Below are 19,634 nucleotides of genomic sequence, written 5' to 3'. Positions count from 1 at the left end.
CATTATCCTTACAAGAGGAAGAGGGAGATCTGAGACACAGAGATACAACGGAGAGCCATGTGAAGGTGAAGTTAGAGGTTGCAGTGATATATCTGTAAGTTATTGCCAGCAACCACCAGAAGTTAAGAGGAAGGCACGGAAACGATGCCTGGATTTTGGATTACTGGCCTCTAGAACTGTGAGAAAATAATTCTTATTGTTTGAAGTCAAGCCAATGGTAATTTGTTACAGCAGCCACAGTAAACTAATACAGAACATTAACTGCAACAAAGCTGGTAAGCCGTGTACATAGCAGGAGCTCCATAATCACTAGCACGGATCACTTAACTCCCTTAGAACCAGAGACTGGCAGAGCACAGGGCATATCATCTGATTGAAGATGGTGGGGGGGGGGGGGGGGGGGCGGGAAGCAAGAACCAGGGAGGGAAGACAAACTTCCACAGCTTTACAAGTTTTTCTAAGATCATCCATTCATTATCCACTGCTGCTGAAGTGTGCAAAAGGGAATACAAGCTGATTCTTGGCTTTAAGGAGCTTGTTATCTAACAGCAAAAGCAGGTAAACAGAAAATCTCTCTAAAGTATGTCTGTCATCTATGTACTGGTGACTCTAGGTAGATTGGATTACCTCCAGAGTTTCGGAATCACATAAAGTTGAGTTGGAGCTTCTCATCCTCACCTTTCTAGCTGGTGAGCTTGAGTAAATGACTCAAATCCATGAATGCCTATTTTCTTATGTGAAAAGTAAGCTGAGGAGTATTTGCTTTCCAGGGTTTTTTAAATGAGAACATGGACTTAAGGCACCTAGCCTCGTGCTTGACATGTGGAAGTGTTCAGACACATTAGTTCCTTTGCCTCCCCTGGTGTTCTTGCAGGATACCTAATAGGAGCTTCAAACTTAACATGTTCCAAAGTGACCTCCCTTCAAAACCTGGTCCCTCACCCCCCTTAATTTCCTGATTTAACTAATGGCATTACCACCCTACTCATTCTTCCAAGTTCAAACTTAGAAATGATCTTAAATGCTCCCCCCCCCCCCCTTTTTTTCCCCCTCGCATCCAGATACTCACAGATCTTGCTGATTCAACCTCCCTAGAGCTCTCAAATTTATCACATTCTTGCCAGCTCTGCTGCCACCGACTTCATGTGGGCAGGTATCATTTCTCAATGTCCTCCCAGGCATCGCTCTGCTCGAGGCTGACAACTGTGCCCCAGCCCCAGCCCCTAGTCCTTCCTCTGCTTTACCACTGGAGCTGTGCTCTTCAAATCTGATCTTGCTCTTCTGCTGTTTTATATCTTCCAATTGTTCCTGAGAACCAAGATGGAGCAGAAGTCAGGACCAGCATGCACTCTGAGAACATGGAAAACCCAGGAGTCTTAAAGACATGCTAAATCCCAGACGCTTACATGCTCGATGAGGCGGAAATAAGGGACAAAAGGTAAAACGGAGCAGCCAGACTCAGACAGATTCCCTGTCACACTGTCTTCTTCCTGCGGGGCCGAGTCTTGAAGGAATTGTAGGAAATGGTGCGGTAGGAGAGTTCAAGCGAGAACATCCTCCACTCTCTGAATCTGAGCCTGGAACCACAGAGTCAGGTTTAAGTAAAAGGAGCAGGGGAGTTTTCCAAGGTTAGAAGGCTGCTGTGATCTTCCCGATTTTCTGAAGCCTTAGGTTTCAAGACAAGCATTTGGGAGTTGTCAGCTGCAACAGCTGTACATGCAGCGAGAAGAAAAATATTTTCCCACCTGCCCTAAGCAGAACACTCCAGCCACAATTCTTGCAGTTTTCCAAACACATCGCAGTATTTCATACCTCAGGGTATTTGCATGTGCCATTCCATATTATTTTTAAAACATTGTTACTGTCTTTCTCCATTTGAACGTAAGTTCCAATGAAAACCGTGCCTGCTGCATAGTAGGTGCCCAATAATTATGCACTGACAGAAAGGTGTTGTTCACTGTCTTTGGAATACACTTCCTCCTTGTCCGCCTGGGAAACTCCTGTCTGCTCTTCATGACTCAGGTTCCCCTTTGCCTCTGACCAAGTTCCCTGATTGTGCCTCACCCAACCTCTCCTCGCCCACTGCCCCTTGTGGATGCTGTCGGTTTCCTCAACGTTCTCCTAGGGTTGCTTGTCTTGCCATTTATAATGGCATCTTCACAAGCCCGGCTCCTCTAGACCTGTGGTCGGCAAACTGCGGCTCGCGAGCCACATGCGGCTCTTTGGCCCCTTGAGTGTGGCTCTTCCTAAGCCGTAGGAGTACCCTAATTAAGTTAATAACAATGTACCTACCTATATAGTTTACGTTTAAAAAATTTGGCTCTCAAAAGAAATTTCAATCATTGTACTGTTGATATTTGGCTCTGTTGACTAGTGAGTTTGCCGACCACTGCAGACCATGAATCCCAGAGGGCAGGGGCTAAGTCCTGCTGCCTGAGGGCCCAGTTCCTAGCATAGGGACAGCCATAAGCACCTTCCCTAACACAGGTTGGGAAACAGACAGGAAAGCCCCTAGCTCTGCCTGGAGAGTGTGGGGAGATAGGATCAGAGAAGCATTGCCATGAGAGGGAAGGCTGGCAGGAGAGATTGAAGATGAGCCTTTAAAAGGGACAAGAGGACATTCCAAGAAAGAATAAGACATTCCAAGACCGACTCCAGTGAGCCTTTGGAGAAACGTACTGCTACTAAGTACTGGGCTGGCCAACCTGGGTCCAAAAGCAGGCAGGTGAGAGGATGATAGCACCACCTAAGGAACTTCTGTGTTCTCCACCTGGAGCCCGCAGCCACCCCCACAGGCCCTCTTCAAAGCCTGGGCCCTGAGGGCGGAGGAAGCGCATGCAAATTGCTATTCCAGTGGCAGTTTTGCCTGCCAGCAATTTCGGAAACCGCACAATGGAAGTTTTCAACTAGATGGTTTCAAGTATCCACAGTGTAATGAAATCAAGACTCCAAGACTTCCAGCCTGTAGCACAACAGGAAAAATATCACTTATGGCAGGCTCATGAATGCTATTTGCATAAAACTTATGAACTGGAATCACACACTCCCTGTGCGGTGAAAACCAAAAAAGGCCTGTCCTAGTTTTTGTTTTCTCTGGATGGTGGCATCAGGTGAGTAAGCCTCCGTGAGGAGAGATTTCTCTCAAGCCAGAGGAGTGCTACCATAATGGATTCCTAACTACCTGAATGCATTTACTCAGACATTCCCTTCATTGCGCTTATAAATGGGAAATGAAGCCTTTACTTGGGAAAGAAAGCCTTTCCACTGAAACACTTTTGCAAACCTTAAAGCCCTGCACACCCACTTACACACCCTTCACACCCCACCTTCGTAGCCACCCACCCAGCCAGGCACAAAACATGACACACATATGTGCCAGGAGTACATGCAGAGTGTGTGCGCGCAGAGCCAGCTGGGGCGCTGCAAATGCCTACAGCATCATTCCCGGCTGATCTTTAGGCTCACAGGGGTACAACTCTGTTATTCATTTAGAGGAAAAACACCCCTAAAGGGTAAACTTTTCATTAGTAAATGGTGAGAGTTGAATTAGATGAAGTTTGAAGTCCCTTCTAACATTGTAGAATTCGCCATTTCCTTCTTTCTGCTCCCTCCACATTTCCTAACCTCACAGCAGGGCAAACAGTTTGGTAAAAAGCAGGTGTAGCATTGACTATGTAAGGGCCTTCCTGGGCTTTGATGAGGCCCTGGCTTTTCTGCTAGAGCCCTCCAAGCCTTGGTCTTCATTGGTGCCAATTGCTCCTGCATTCACAGAGTTGGATAAATATAAAATAAATTGAAATCCTATTCTGGACACTTAATTCCCTTCATGAGTGTTTCTAGAGGCAATGGGTTTGACCCACTAGTGGTAAAGGCAGCTTAAGGTGGGGCCACACTTCAGTACCTCAGAGGTGGTCAGGACCACCGCAAACTGCGTGACTGCTGGGGGTTGGGGACAGTGAGGGTGGGTGGGGACTTGCAGAAGGTGAGAGGGCTGCAGAGAGCTCAGGAAGGAGCCCGGGAAGGTGGTGTTAGGCTGTGAGGAGCATGAAGACCTGAACATAGGCTCCTTCAGGGCTGGGGTTGCAAATGCCACATGGCTTAAAATCCCTAACCTAGTAGGGGCCCGACAGGGGCTGTAGATTCAAAAGCCTGCCAAGGACAGTGGCATAATTATGTGAGGCCTTGTTCCTCGGTGCTGGAGAAAGAGCAGGGGGAGGCCTGGACTTTGTGGAGAGCAGGTGCCTGGCTCCAGCCAATTGTTGATTTTAATGCACAGAGACTCAGCCCTGCACCGTCTGTCACTGTACATGAAACTCGCTCATTTAAAATATCAGCAACTAAATCAAACTTAGAATAGTGTGCATTATGAACCAAACTCCTTGGTGGGCCAGATTTGGACCTCCAATGGGATTTGTGCACAAGGCCAGAGTAATCAAGGACATTTCACCAGTGGTGGGAGAGAAAGGCCTGGCCTGGGAAAGCGATGTGGGGAGCTCTTGGAAGACAAGTCATAAAACTCAAAGAAAAAAAACAAAACCTAAAAGTGAGGGAGACCAAGAATATTTGGAATAATGGAAAGGCTTGGCTTCTTCAGGAAAATTGTATGGTCATGGTCCAGGGACACATGTTATCCCAGGATATCCGTACCTGTCTGTGATCAAGTATGATACACTATGAGCGACTCGGGAAAAACTCCCTTCTTCAGGAATCATGAGGCTTAAAGGGAATTACTTATAATTTATAGCATAAGAGGGAAATTAAATCAGAAAAAGATGAGAATAAATCAAAATACTGAGTTATAGAAAGAGCTAGCCTAGCTGTTTCAGGACTGCAAGAAACCGAACAATGCTTTCAGGAGACCAGACCAAAAACGCAAACCTGGTTAGCAAAACACTGTCTTCTAAATGGAGGGCTGATGAGTTGTCTAATCATGGGTGGGTGAGGGATGTTACAAATGAAGTTGGCTGGGAAATCAATATTTTTTGAGCATCTACTATGTGCCAGACCCTGTGTGGGGCTTCACACATGACGACTGCTTTTGCTACTCACAGTATCCTTACTAAATACTAGTAGGTAATTCTTATCTTCCCGATTTTACAAATGAGGACACTGAGGCATGGGGTTATCCAATGTCAGGGAGCTAATAATAAGTGAAAGAACTTCTATTTAAGCCAATCTATAGTAATAAAAGCATAATATGCTAATTAGACCAAACAACCTTCCGGACAACTTCCCAGATGAAGCCGTGGTGGCAGGGGCCAAGGCAGAGGCAGCCACCCCAGCTGTGGGGGCCCAGCCGCTTGCATGAATTTTGTGCATCAGGCCTCTAGTTCTGAATAATAATAACAGCAGCCAATACTTCTTTCCTCTTCCCAGGGACCTCTGAGGTAACACCTTCTATTATTAACTCCAGCCTGTTTCAAAAGGATTGTGAATATTAAATGAGATGGTGTGTACAAGCATGTAGCACACTGATCTGCCCAATAAGTGCAATTAATAGTTGGCATTAATAGAAGTAACTGGATCTGGCATTCAGAAGGCTCTGGTGACTGTAAGGGTGATAGACATGAGGAAGGGCTACCACAGACTGCAATGGATTGAGAAGTGACTGGGAGATAAAAAAAAAAAAAAGAGGAGTATAGACTACTCCACAGAAAAGTTTGGTGCTGTGACCTTGTTCCTAAGTACAGTGTTTATGCACAGCTGTAGGCCCCAAATAAATAGTAGGATGGAGGAGGACATATGGAAGCTTAGGAACTAGACTGGAAGTAGCACACAGCCCTTCTGCACCACTCCCATTGGCCGGAGTTCAGTCACGTGGGCACAGGAGATGATGAGAAATGAAGTCAGCTTTGAAATAAGGAAAGAGAAGAAAGACATTATGGAGAACAGATCCTTCGACTGTCATCCTCCCGTAAACGTATAAAGCATGGGGATGTAAGACATTAGCTTCTCCAATTGTCACTGTGTGGATAAAATAGAAAGACATGACAATTGGGTTCATTGGTATCTTCTTCACTTCCAGAGTTTCTGATAGGCTGGTTTGTACTTAGGATCAAAACTGATAAATGCTGATAGTTAATTTAGAGTTCTCCTCCAAATCTTTACGGGTTCCAATTGACCTTTCTCCTTCCCCTCAAATTTATGATTGAAAGATAGGTGCTGAAAACTAGATAGCCTATTGGTGTAACAGACAGAGGTTTGGGTCCAAACTCTTTCACTTCCTCACTCTATGGCCTGGGGCAAGTCAGTTAACCTCTTGGAGCCCCAGTGACTGATTCTTAATTATAAATTAAAAATGCACATATCAACTCCACTGGGACATCTATCCCCAGAAAAGTATAAGTCATTTCCTACACACAGTCATATTAGGACCCTCCCAGGAGGATTCATTTCAGAGCTGAATTCACATTGTTTACACAGGTTGACAGTGTTCTGTTTGGGGGCTGGAGGTGAGGAGGAAGGAAGGCTAACTCAAACAGGCCATCGAAGCGTCACACTTGAATAGGGCCATTTCAGTGAGCCATCTATCTTACCTAAAAGTTGATAGAAAGACCAATGTACCTACAAACTTAGTATTTTTTCACAATTTCCAAGCTACTGGTAGTCTGTCTAAATTTGTACTCATTTTGTGTTTGAGTCAGTTCTTAAATTAAGGTGCAAGACAGGGCATAGATTTGGAGAACTGGATTATGTACAGAAAAAAATCAGTGACACTAGTGAAATATGAACTTGGGGTATATTTGTATTTTCCAAGATAGCAAGTTCAGTGATTATTTTTTTTTTGGCATTAATGATATAGCACTGATTTAATAAGAATGTAAATAAATACTTTAAATATTTTTTTTTATTTCCTTAATCATTCTGCATATTGAGAGCAAAGGGTGTGGTAAAATTGCCACACTACTACAGTTCTTTTCTCCCAAGAGATTCTAACATTGTGCTAATAATGCAATTTGTCCTGGACAAAGTGAGGTGATACCCAAAACATCCCAATTTAATAACTGAAAACACTGAGGCCAGGAGGGGTACATTCCCAGCTTGTCAAATATTAGGTACAAATATTAGCTAGATCAGGCCGACTAGGATTTTCTGACTTCCATCCTGTAGTTTCATGTATTCATTTACACACTCATTCATTCACTTGCTCTTTCATTCATTCAGAGAACACGAAGGATATAGCAGTCCTAGGGGCTGTGGAGAACACCAAAGAAATGGAAGACAATTGTCAGAGTCAAAGATCATAATCAGGTTGAAGAGACAAAATCAATTCAGCAAAAGCAAAAAGCAACAAAACCTAGTCCAAATGATTAAGTGCCTGGGACCTTAGTCAGAGAAGTGCTCCCAGAGCTCAGAGGGCATCCACTTCAGTGTGAGGTGATCTGTCAAGGGAGGTTTTGCAAAGAAGGTGGAACTTGATCTCGGAAGTGAAGACACGTTTGGTTTTGTTCCTCACTGGGTGGGGGCTGAGGATGAAGTGGGTAGGGGTAATAGTGGTTAAGCTTGTCAAAGAGGAAAATTATGAGCAAAATAGCAGGAAGGCAGAAATGAACACAATTTATTCCATTTTTATTATTTTTTTGTTAATCCTCACCCAAGGATATTTTTTTCCACTGATTTTTTTAGAAAGAATGGAAAGGAGGGTGAGAGATGGAAAAGGAGAGGAACATCGACTGGTTGCCTCTCACACCGACTGGTGCTGGGGATCGAGCCTGCAACTGAGGTACATGACCTTGACCGAAATCAAACCCGCAACCCTTCACTCGGCGGGCCGATGCTTTAACCATTGAACAAACTGTCTAGGACTGAACACAAGTTATTAAGAGACAATGAGAACTGGTTTGATTAATGAACATGTCTTTTGTAAAGGAAGTAGATAGGAAAAGGGAAAGAAAATCTAGGAGAAAGGAGATGAGGGTCTGTTGCACAGCCACTCAGGTGGCATTCAGGACCCATTTCTATTGCCTCCCAGTATATATGTGCACTGCAGAAGCCAGAAAGCACGGAGGTGGGGTTGTGGGTGATAATTGGGTTCCTCCACCAGCTGGGCCAGCTTCTGGGCACGCAACCCGTGCAGTTGCATAGGGCCCCTGGCTCAGAAGGATGCCAGGCTTGGTTGAATGCTCTGCTGTTATGGCCTTGAAATCCTGAGTAATTTTAGCTGTGAACTTGTGTTTTATAAATAAAGGCCAATGGAATGATGGAGCATGTGTATGAGCAGCGTAGATACACACAATATGGGTGTCCTCACTGTTTCTTGCTGCTTTGTCCCATGAACACAGAATCTGGAGGACCTGCAATGTGTGGGAGTTCAAGGAAACTCAAACTATCACACAGTGTCTGACCTACACAACTGAATAAGCAGGGCTGCTCTCAGCCCCGAGAGGCCACACTTGCCACTAGAGACAGAACTTCCTTAGAACACAGAAGGTCAAGGCATTCTAAGAAACATAAAGCACCAAGCATCCTTATCATATCTCCTCTCTCCTGTCATTAGCCAACCACTTATGCTGAAAATAAAGGTGTAGAAGGGAAGGCAACCCAAAGTTCCTTTTCTTTTCTGTTCTTTCTTACTCATCAGTAAGCTGAAGGCACAGAATTTTAGTGGGATGTGTGCATGTCAAAAAGTGAAATAAAAACAGCTGAGTTAGTTGTGTGCAGTATTTTCATTGTTCTGATAAGAACAAAATGCATATGCATGCACAAGCTACGAAATACAAAGTGTGTGATTTTGGTGATTCTACATGCAAATTAAATGCTGTTATATTTGTATTTGAAACTGGCATTCCACAATGTAAAATGGTAAAACTCGTGCTAATAATTTAAATTTTTAATTTTGCCTTTCTGAGAAAGATATTAAGTAGCAAATAAAAAAATACTGAAAGTTGAGAGAAGGACTGCAGAAGAAAGGAAAGGGCTTTATATTTTAGTACCTTTAGCTGCACTTTTTTCCTTCTTTCTGAACAAGACCCCGCATTTTCACTTTGCCCTGAGTCCCACATATTATATAGCAGGCCCTACCCACCACTGTGATTCCCTGGTGTGAGGTCTGGAAGGCAAAACTGTTATAGAGGCCATCTTCCTTCAGCCTCCTGCTTTCACGACTTACCTGCCACTGCCCGAGGCCAGCCATGGCTGGCAGTTTGTGTTACTGAAGGATAAAGAAGTACAAATTGGTTGTTACACCATAGTCATGGGGATGTAAAGTACAGCATAGGGAGTATAGTCAATAACATCATAGTAACCATGTACGGTGCCAGGTGGGTACTGGAAATACAGGGGGAAACACTATGCAAAGTATATGATTGTCTAACCGCTATGCTGTAAGCCTGAAACTAACACAGAATAATATTAAATGAAAACTATAATTGAACAATAAAAATATTTTTAAAGGCTAATAGTAATAATAATAGGAATCTTAGAATAAGGTTTAAATTATATGTGGTTCCTTACCTATTTCAAAGGTAATTCAAGGTATTGAGTTCAATTTTTATTGAGGTTAATAGTTTAGTATAATTTAACATTTCAAATAGTGTATGCCTTTTATTTTATTTTGTTAATGCTCACTCTGATTTGAGAGAGAGAGAGAGAGAGAGAGAGAGAGAAGAGACATCCATGTGAGAGAGAAACATCCATATGAGAGAAACATCAATTGGTTGCCTCCGTACACACCTGACCAGGAATCAAACATGCCACCTAGGTATGTGCCCTGATGGGGAATGAAACCCACAACCATTTTGGTGCACGGGACAACACTCTAACCAACCGAGCCACCTGGCCAGGGCTAGTGTGTGCTTCTTAAAATGAAGATATAATCACACGCCATAAAATTCACCCGTGCAAAGTGAATCTTCCAGGAGTTTTTAGTATATTCACAAGGTTGTACAACCATTACCAGAATATTTTCATCATTCCAAAAGGAAACTCTACAGCTCTTGGCAGTTACTCCACATTTCCTCCCCCTCCAATCCTCTGGCAACCGTTAATCTATTTCCTCTCTATGGATTTGCCTATTCTGGACATTTTATAGAAATGGAAACACACAATATATGCTCTTTTGTGACTGACTTCTTTTACTTAGCATAATGTTTTCAAGGGTCATTCTTTTTTTAAAAAAAAATATTAAAGTACAGTTAAAAAACAATATTGTCTGAGTTTCAGGTATACAATGTAGTTATTCAACATTTGTATATCAAGGCTCATTCTTTTTGTAGCAGGTATTAATTCTTTATTCTTTTTTAGGCTGAATAAGATTCCATTGTATGGCTATACCACATTTTGTTTATTCATTTATCCATTGACGTATAAAGTTTAAATGAAAAGAATAATCCCTTTCTCCATTCTCTTCTTCTCCACCCCCACTCCTTTTCTCCCCAGAAGCCACTTTCTACTCTTTTACTTATTTCTCCTGCTATGTACCTCCCTGTTTCCATATATCATCTTTATACTGCTATTTATATATACTTTTTAGATATTTATTATATTCCTACTTTAGAAGATAATCATGTGTCATTTTGACACCTCCACACATACCTATTCTTTCTCCTTCCTTTTTTTTTTAAAATATACTAGTAGTTACATGGACAATTTTTGGTTAAATCAACATTTAGCAGTTAGATTGCTGTGACCATGTACATTACTGTTCACTGCTGAGCCAAGAGTTATATCATCATTACTCTTGCTATTCTGAACCAGGAGAATCAACTCTCTTCTTGGTCTCTGTTGTGCCCAGATTTCAAGATTCCCAAGAAACCACATCAGGGAGCCAATTCGACGCAAAAGCATAAGAATCTGTATTTCAAGCTAGCTTGGGCTCCCCATCCACCAGGCTCACCGACATCAAGGCAAACCAAATGGCTGAGCGAGCGAACCCCGCCTGAAGACCGGTTATATAGGGGGGGTTGAAGTAAGGGGAGGAGAAAGAACTGTGCTCTGCCGCCTGGGTGTGGCTAGCAGAGTAGGACGTAGCCCCTACCCTGGGGCAACCTAGCCCTCGCCCTTTCATTCCCCCCTTTGTCTTGGAACTTCCGGCTCAATCATGAGACGGACTGATTCCACCGTTGCTAGAGGCCCGTAATGGGCATATTTTAACAAATGGTCTGGTGGAGGGGAAAGAAACCATTTTAGCTTTAACAATTTCTATTGAAATAGGATTTTTCTTCTTAAAATTCCTCCATGGCTATCAAAAAGCCAAATCAAGATTAATTTATCTACTGTCCTGATGTTTGCATAAACACAACAAGAATGGTAACTGACTACCTTTGCTGGAATCTCATGGTTGAATCTTAATGTGCCCCGTAGGGCCAGGAAGCCACGCCACCCAGCTGCCATCAGGCCCTCCTGCAGTATCTGCTGAGTTAGGTGAATCCTTCACCTGTAGCAATTCCACCTGAGCCCACGCTCCAGGCTTTAAGCCCATCTCAGTAGCTCTCCTACTTGTTGCGGCCCAGAGCATGTGGGGGCTCCGCAAGAACGCAGAGGCATCCCTACTGCTCCCCTTCTACTCTTACCAACCGCCAGTGATGGTAGGGCATCGGCCTGACACTCCAGCGCCAGCCATCTTCAGGGCTTCCAAGCAGAATACCAGGCTTTCTTCGTGGCATTTTTACTGGCTTCAAGTCTTATAGAGCTCAGACAGGGCTCTTTAAAACATGATACTCCAGTCAAAGTTTTCCGTTAATAAAACCACTATTAGGAACCGGTCTTATTGAATCTATGCAAAGAAACCTATTGCCATGTTAGCATTGCCAAATTTTGGAGGAATTACATAAGAAGAAAGACATACTGATCTACTCTAAGATTTTCTGACTTTCCTTGCCAATTCCTTTTAATTGTTGGCATTAAACTTTCTTTCTATGTATAATCATGCCTCAGACCTTCTATTCTAAACAGGCTTTTTTCAGACTACCCCTGACATGGGCATGGTCACAAAGGCCTGCAAGACAGTATTACAGGCTGCCAACTGTTAGCTGTCTCTCAACAGAGACCAAAACCTGATGGGCACCATTCCTGCCCATTTGGGCACCTGTCCTCTTGGCAGCTAGGCACCCTTTACTTTTGGGGGTCAACCCATATAGTTCCCTTCCAGGAAAGCCAACATACATTCAAACCTGCAAGAGAACTAAAGGTCAATATAACATATCAATACAATGAAACATAATATTGGCATTATGGCCGCTTCAGGCAGCCACATCTTCTGCTACTAAACATGTGATACTAAAGTCTATTTTTGACCTTTCTATGAATTGTCCTTGTCTTTTTGGAGCCATGTCCATGAAGATGCAGGCATTATCTAAGTCTATTCAATGTTACCAGCATCAGGCAGGTCGAGCACGCCGTAGCTTGCTGCTGACCAGACGTGGATGTGATGGACCCAGGTCGCGACGCCATCTATCTTGAGAGAGGTGGGGGTCATCAGCACCACGGAGTTGGGTGTAGGGAGACCCAATCTCCTGGTCTGTGCTGATGAGGAGTTGGGGTTGGGCCAGTCTCCTGGGTAGCGCCGAGGCGCAGCCAAATGTCCTCGTGTGCCCTCTGGAGCCCTCTCAAGAAAAGAGACAATTCTTGCAGCAAGAAAGTCAGGAATGATAGGGGGTGGGGCCTGCCAAACATGATAGGAGAGCCACCCATTCCCCGCCAGTTTCCATGACCAAACCCTTTCAGTACATTAGACCAGCTTCCTATCTTTACAGATTCCAAGGCCCATTGTCTTTCTTAATCAGTACTGGCCTGTTTTATCTAATTCAGCACAGGCAGGGGGAAGGGCCCATTAAATCTTTGCCTTGAGGAACTGTGAGCTCCATCCTTAAATGTACAAATACCTTTTAAGTTTACTCCAGAATTCCAAAATCCCAACCCAGCACAGAATATCATATAGCAAATTCCCAGCAAACAAACAGATAGAGATGTTTACTAGTTAGGCGGGCCGATTCCACCTCTGGCAGAGAGCAAGCGCCCTTGGAGAAAGATCCCAGCGGCCGCTCAGGGTGCTTTGCTATCGGTCAGAGCACTCAGCCTTAAGAAGTCAAGCGTGTGCTTTTCTTTTTTTTTTTTTCAGACTTTCATATGTATATGAACAAACAATTATATCCAAGTAGATATACAAATATTAAATAAATATTTATATTTACATTCTTTCAGTGAACAAGTCCTTGACCTATGTTTTATCCAGATAGAAACGGCATTCATCACAAATAAATAAACAAACAAATCCAAAACCAAAACCCAAGAAAACCAAGGCCAGAAGTACCCTCTGACATTTCAGGGGTACCAAGGGAGGAGAAGTTAGGCCACGTCCAGTCCTTCTCACAATCCACCAGTGACCAGTCCCAGCTCATTGGCTTATCATTTATTCATACCAAAGCCATGCCTTCCAGTTAGAACTCTTGGCCTTAATTTTTAGGTGTCATGTAAATAATGAACATTTCTCAGATTAGTAATACATTCAAAATTTTTAAGAGACACAGAAATTTTACTAGTTATATATATTTAAGCAATAAGGACAGATCAATTTACAGAAACCAGTTTCTACCTGAAATAATCGTACTTTAGAAATTGGATTACTGCTATCAGTTCCTTTTAAAGACTTGGCTATAACCTTTAATTGTCTTTAGCTTAAGGAAAGCAGGGTTTTCTAGATTTAAGAGATTAGTTTAAAAATAAATCCACGAAGCAAGCACGCTTGCAGCTCCATAAAACTCCACCTTAAAACTCCACCCCTGACTAAATCAGAGGGAGGGGCCTTTGCTGTTTCAAGATGGCGGCCCCCAGGGGAGAGGCAAACCATGCGGCCAACGTGGCGGCTGCTAAGTCACGCAGCTCAGCATTGTGGCTGTCTAAACTGTTCTCTGACAGAAAAGATGATTTCTTTATTCTCACAATAAACAAGGGAAGAGCAAACCAAAATCCCTAAAAGATAGATGGCCAACATTATATTGTAGACAAACAGAAATCTTATTAACTGTTTATACCTTTTATAATTGTAAATTTAAACTGGTTTTTGTATTAAAAATTCAGTTGAGATCTTAAAATTAATTCCCTTTTTTTTTTTAATCAGACCAATGGGTAACATATTTTGACCTTCAGAGCCCACAAGTCAAATATTAGCAGTTTTTTTGACTTTAAACCTGTTCTTTAGATTTCTCATGAGGCAAATTAGAGTAAACTGCTTGCTTTTTTTTTTTTTTTTTTACTTCCAATGGGCTCTGGAAAACCACATTTGAGCCCTGCAAACAGATTCTGGCCTTCCTGGTCTTTTCAGATGTAAATTGACCACATTCTTTAGGACCATCTTTTTTCCCTTGGAAAAACTGTTCAACTTCCTGGTGGTATTTGCCTAGGGCGGGAAATTTTAAAAGAGCTATTTTCCTGCATTTCTTTGTCAAGTTCTTCTCTGCCACTTTTTAAGGCCAAAACAGTCTCGGGTTTTTATTTTGTACACAGCAAAAGGTCAGGTTCAGCTCAAAACTATGCGCACTCGTTTTTAAACTGGCCTTTTCCCTTTACATGTGCACAGAAATCCCGGATGCATTTTAAAACTTTTACATTTAACTTCTATGGGGCGACCTCCTCCCGAACCCGACGCCGCCGGGGAGGGCCTCGCCGCTCCCGCCTCCCGTAAGCGACGCACCGGCCCCGCCCCCCCGCGCTCCACCGGGCTCCACTCGCTCGCCACATGCCCAGGGGCCGCTGCCCGCCTGCCGCTGCCGCCAAGCCACCTGGGCCCGCGGCGCAGCCGGGCTCCGGGGCCAGGGCTGCGCTCCTGCACACCTGCCCCCGGGCGCCCGCCCCTACTGCGCAGCAAGCAGCCTTGGTGCGCTGGCCTCAGCCTCTGCGCGCCGGCTTCAGCCTCCGAATCCAGGCGCATCTTTCCTCTCCTGCGGCCCGAGGCACAGTGATTCCCAGCTCACCTTCCCTGTCTGGGATGCGCTCGGGTGGGCGGGGATCTCTCCCCTGCCTTTACATTCACATACTTTTACCAGACATTCATTCAGAGTTTAAACAATCCATTCAATTCCTAACAACTTCCCAATTCCTGAGGGAGCTCTAAAGCCTCCCGCAATCTCCTTGAACTGATCAATCACAATACCCAAAAGAGCAGTCTGAGTCCATTCCATAATGTCCGTCCAGTAAGTTCACAGAAAGAAACATACAAACATAGAAAACTAAATCGGCCCGAAAATACAGCCTTCTAATTCTATGGAAGCAGATGGCGTTATGCCAACCCGGTGGGCGCTGCCCACCTCGTCTCAGATTGGGGTTTCTACAGACCTCCCGACTCGGCAGAAGCAAAATTACACCCCTACAGATACAGATGGAGGATCGAGGCATCCCCCGACTCCTCCCGCCCTTTGACCCCCATGTGCGTCCACGGTCAATGTGGGCGAATACAGATTTCAGAAGTGAGCTCACACAGAACAGATAAAGCACACAGAACAGACAAACACAATACACAGACACTTACCGCGGCCATGCAGATTCTACGAATTGGGGGAGTCCCTACATGGTCTTGGGAATCCCGGACGAGCCCCCAAATGTTGTGCCCAGATTTCAAGATTCCCAAGAAACCACATCAGGGAGCCAATTCGATGCAATAGCATAAGAATCTGTATTTCAAGCTAGCTTGGGCTCCCCATCCACCAGGCTCACCGACATCAAGGCAAACCAAATGGCTGAGCGAGTGAACCCCGCCTGAAGACCGGTTATATAGGGGGGGTTGGAGTAAGGGGAGGAGAAAGAACTGTGCTCTGCCGCCTGGGTGTGGCTAGCAGAGTAGGACGTAGCCCCTACCCTGGGGCAACCTAGCCCTCGCCCTTTCAGTCTCCACATGGAGTGCCACAGGGCCCAGGCCTTGCACCACTTCTTTTCTCTATTTATACTCACACTCTAGCCATCCCAGTGGTTTTAAATATTATCCAAATGCTATGGCTCCCAAACACATATTGCCATCCTCGTCTTTACTTGAATTTCAGACTCATGTTGCCCATTGCTTACTTGACATTTCCACTTGGTTGTCCAATGGGCCCCATATACTTAACTTGTCCAAAATAGAACTCCTACTTCCCTTACCCTGGAGCCACAACCTTCCCATCTCAGGAAATAGCACTCCATTCCTCCGGTGGGTTAGGCCCCAAAACTTGGAATTATCCCTCTCTTTCCTTTTTTCTTTCATACCTTATACCCAAACCACAGAAGATTCCGTGAACTCTACCATCACAACATATCCATAATCCAACCACTTCTCACCACCTCTGCTTCTACCATCTCACATCCAGGACACCATCATCTGTCACCTGTACTATTGCAATAGCATCTTGACTGGTTTCCCTACTGCCATCATTGCCCCATTACAGATAATTGTTCACAGAATCATCATTTTAAAACATAAATCATATCCCATCAGTCCTCTGCTCAAATCGCGCTAATGGTTTCCTGTCTCACTCAGATAAAAGGTGCTGTAAGATCTGGCCCTGCAGTGTTTTTGACCTCTCCTTCAACTCTCCCCTGCTTACTCTGTTCCGTCAGCATTGGACCCCTTGCTCTATATGGAACTCTTTAAGTTCCTTCCAACCTCAGGGCCCTTGTAATTGCTATTTCATTACCCAGAATGCTTTGTCTCTTCTATAGCAGTAAGGCTTACTCCATTCTTGTAGGAGGCATGCTTCCATGATTTCATCTTCATAAAAAAGAAACAGCATGTGGCCAGTTGGTTTCTGAATTTCCCCTAGGCAAACAGGATGTAGGGAGGGTGGGGATGGGTCAAGGGTATGAGAACTGTGCATGTGACTAGTAGCACATTTTCCAGGAAGATTCCCCTAGGCAAAGGGAGGTGAAGACAACTAGAAAAGGCCTTAGCCCATTTTTTTTAGATAATCCAATAGGAGACCATAGACCTAGTCGACGTATGGGATAAAATGTAAACGCCATAGTACTCAGCCAATGAGGAACTGGAGGAGGGACTCCCGTGCAATAGGATAAATATTGCCTGTGCTAACTAATTCAGGAGTGCCTGTACCAATGGACACCCACTCTCGAGAACGTGTTAAAAATCTCCTTTTCGCCATACTTCTGTCTCCAAGTCCATTATTTGAATTCGGACAGGTGAGCATTTCTCACAATTCTCTAATGACTTCCCTGCTCAAATGTCACATTATTGGATTGGCTGTTCCTGACTAGTCCTTATAAATTAACATCCTGCTATGACTCTCTCTACACACCTTGTCTTGCTTTATTTCTCCTCACAGTATTATCTTCACCTGTCACATTATATATTTCCTTGTTTATTGTCTATTGTTTTCCCCTAGAAGGCAGGGATTGTCTGTATCTCCTCTGCCTAAAATGTGCTTGGAATAAGGAGGCATTCAATAAATATTTGATGAGTGAATTAATTAATTAAAAACTCAATAAATGCATGTATTCAATCTACAGGTTGAATTTGGAAGCAGAACTTTATATTCTGCATTTAAAATTTGCCAAAACCGGTTTGGCTCAGTGGATAGAGCGTCGGCCTGCGGACTGAGGGGTCCCGGGTTCGATTCCAGTCAAGGGCATGTACCTGGGTTGCGGGCACATCCCCAGTAGGAGATGTGCAGGAGGCAGCTGATCGATGTTTCTCTCTCATCGATGTTTCTAACTCTCTATCTCTCTCCCTTCCTCTCTGTAAAAAATCAATAAAATATATTTTAAAAATATAAATAAATAAATAAATAAATAAATAAAATTTTATGTAATTTTCTCTCATAAATGTTTCCCTAGTTGGTAGAACTCTATGTTTAAGCCTCATTCTCTTCCACTAGACTGAAGGTCTTCAGAGGAATTCTCTGGAAAAGGGGTTAAATGAATAAATAGATGAATGAGGTTGTAGAATCTTCTGTCATTGGTGTATTGTATCTGAGAGATGAGCAACACATCACCTGGATGAGTAGCTATCCCCAGTAGTGACATGTTGCTCATTGCTCAGATACAGTACACCAATGACAGAAGATTCTACAACCTCATTCATCTATTTATTCATTTATTCATTTAACCATTTGATCTAATAAGTATTGGGCACCATCTCTGTGAAGGTTTCTAGTTCCTAAATACTTTCTTTTCTTGTATCTAAACTACCTGCCCTCCCACTTACTAATCTAAAATGTTCTTTCTTGTTCTGACCTCAGTGGAGCTGACAAACAGCTGAGTACCAGCATCTTTATAATCACCCTCATCCCTTGGCAAATATTAAGACATTCCAAGACGCTCTTTGCTGATGTCTCTCAAATTTAAAATGGGGGCACTTGGGTATTCAAAATAGAGGCCCTTGACATTTAGAATACAATAGTTTCCCTTATCTGTAAGGGATACATTCCAAGATCTCCACTGGGCCTAAAATTGCTGATAGAATCAAACCTTATATATACTGTTTTGTTTTTTTTTTCCTATACATACACACCTTTTCAATTAGAGGAAGAACTTTACGGCTTCTCTTTGGAATATTCAAATTGCCAGCATCACTACTCTTGCATTTAGGGTCATTATTAAATAAAATGAGAGTTATGTAAATACAAGTATAGTAGGAACTTAGAGAGACATGAACAGAGCAAGGATGATAGGCCAGGTACAAAAAGTCACCAGAGTGGAAAGCCCTGGTTACCTAGCAAGCTTGGGACCTCACCGTTAGGGTGACCTTTCCTCCCCTGGCATATCACTGGTCATGCAGTTTGGACCCCCTGACCTTTCCTTCCTAGAGATCACATATAGGCCCCAGTTGTATTTCAACTCCAGGTCCAGAAAAGCAGCAAATCCAAATACTGTAATACCAAGGCTGACCTCAGGACCAACTGCATTGGATAATGACCCCTGCCCTGGTGCTGACCAATCAATCAGTGGAGGCCTAGACCCTGAAAAGATACACCTGGAAAACTACTGAATAGTCTATTGCAGTGGTTCTCAACTTTCCTAATGCCGCGACCCTTTAATACAGTTCTTCCTGTTGTGGTGACCCCCAACCATAAAATTATTTTCATTGCTACTTCATAACTGTAATTTTGCTACTGTTATGAATCCTAATGTAAATATCTGATATGCAGGATGTATTTCCATTGTTACAAATTGAACATAATTAAAGCATAGTGATTAATCACAAAAACAATATGTCATTATATATGTGTTTTCCAATGGTCTTAGGCGACCCCTGTGAAAAGGTCATTTGACCCCCAAAGGGGTCTCGACCCACAGGTTGAGAACCGCTGGTCTATTGAACTCTTCCCCAAGGACCTCCCCTAAAATCTCCACCCTTAAAACTCTTAGGATGGAGAGCCCAAGGCGCTCTCCCTCCCAGGAGCACAGATATGCCTTCCCCTTTCCCTCCTCCCAGAAGCATTACCGTTACCTTCCTTACTCTCAAGCTCCAAGGGCCCTTCCCTTAGATCTATAACTTGTTTCCTAAGCCCATTTCTTCTACAGATTACTTCTATCTCTGTGATTTTTCAAATAAATGTTCTCTTATAGTTTGAGACTTGGCTTTGAATTCTTTCTTAGCCAGAACTCAAGTGCCGAGGTTGCTGAACCCAGGTCCTGTCTCAGGGTAGGGCAGGATGGTGACAGATTTCATTCATACAGCTCAGAACGATGCACAATTTAAAACATGAATTGTT

Source organism: Myotis yumanensis, unplaced genomic scaffold (genome assembly GCF_028538775.1).
Source record: "Myotis yumanensis isolate MYYU_CA2020_CCGP unplaced genomic scaffold, mMyoYum1.0.hap1 SCAF_1, whole genome shotgun sequence".
NCBI lineage: Eukaryota > Metazoa > Chordata > Mammalia > Chiroptera > Vespertilionidae > Myotis > Myotis yumanensis.
This window is presented reverse-complemented; position numbering follows the sequence as displayed.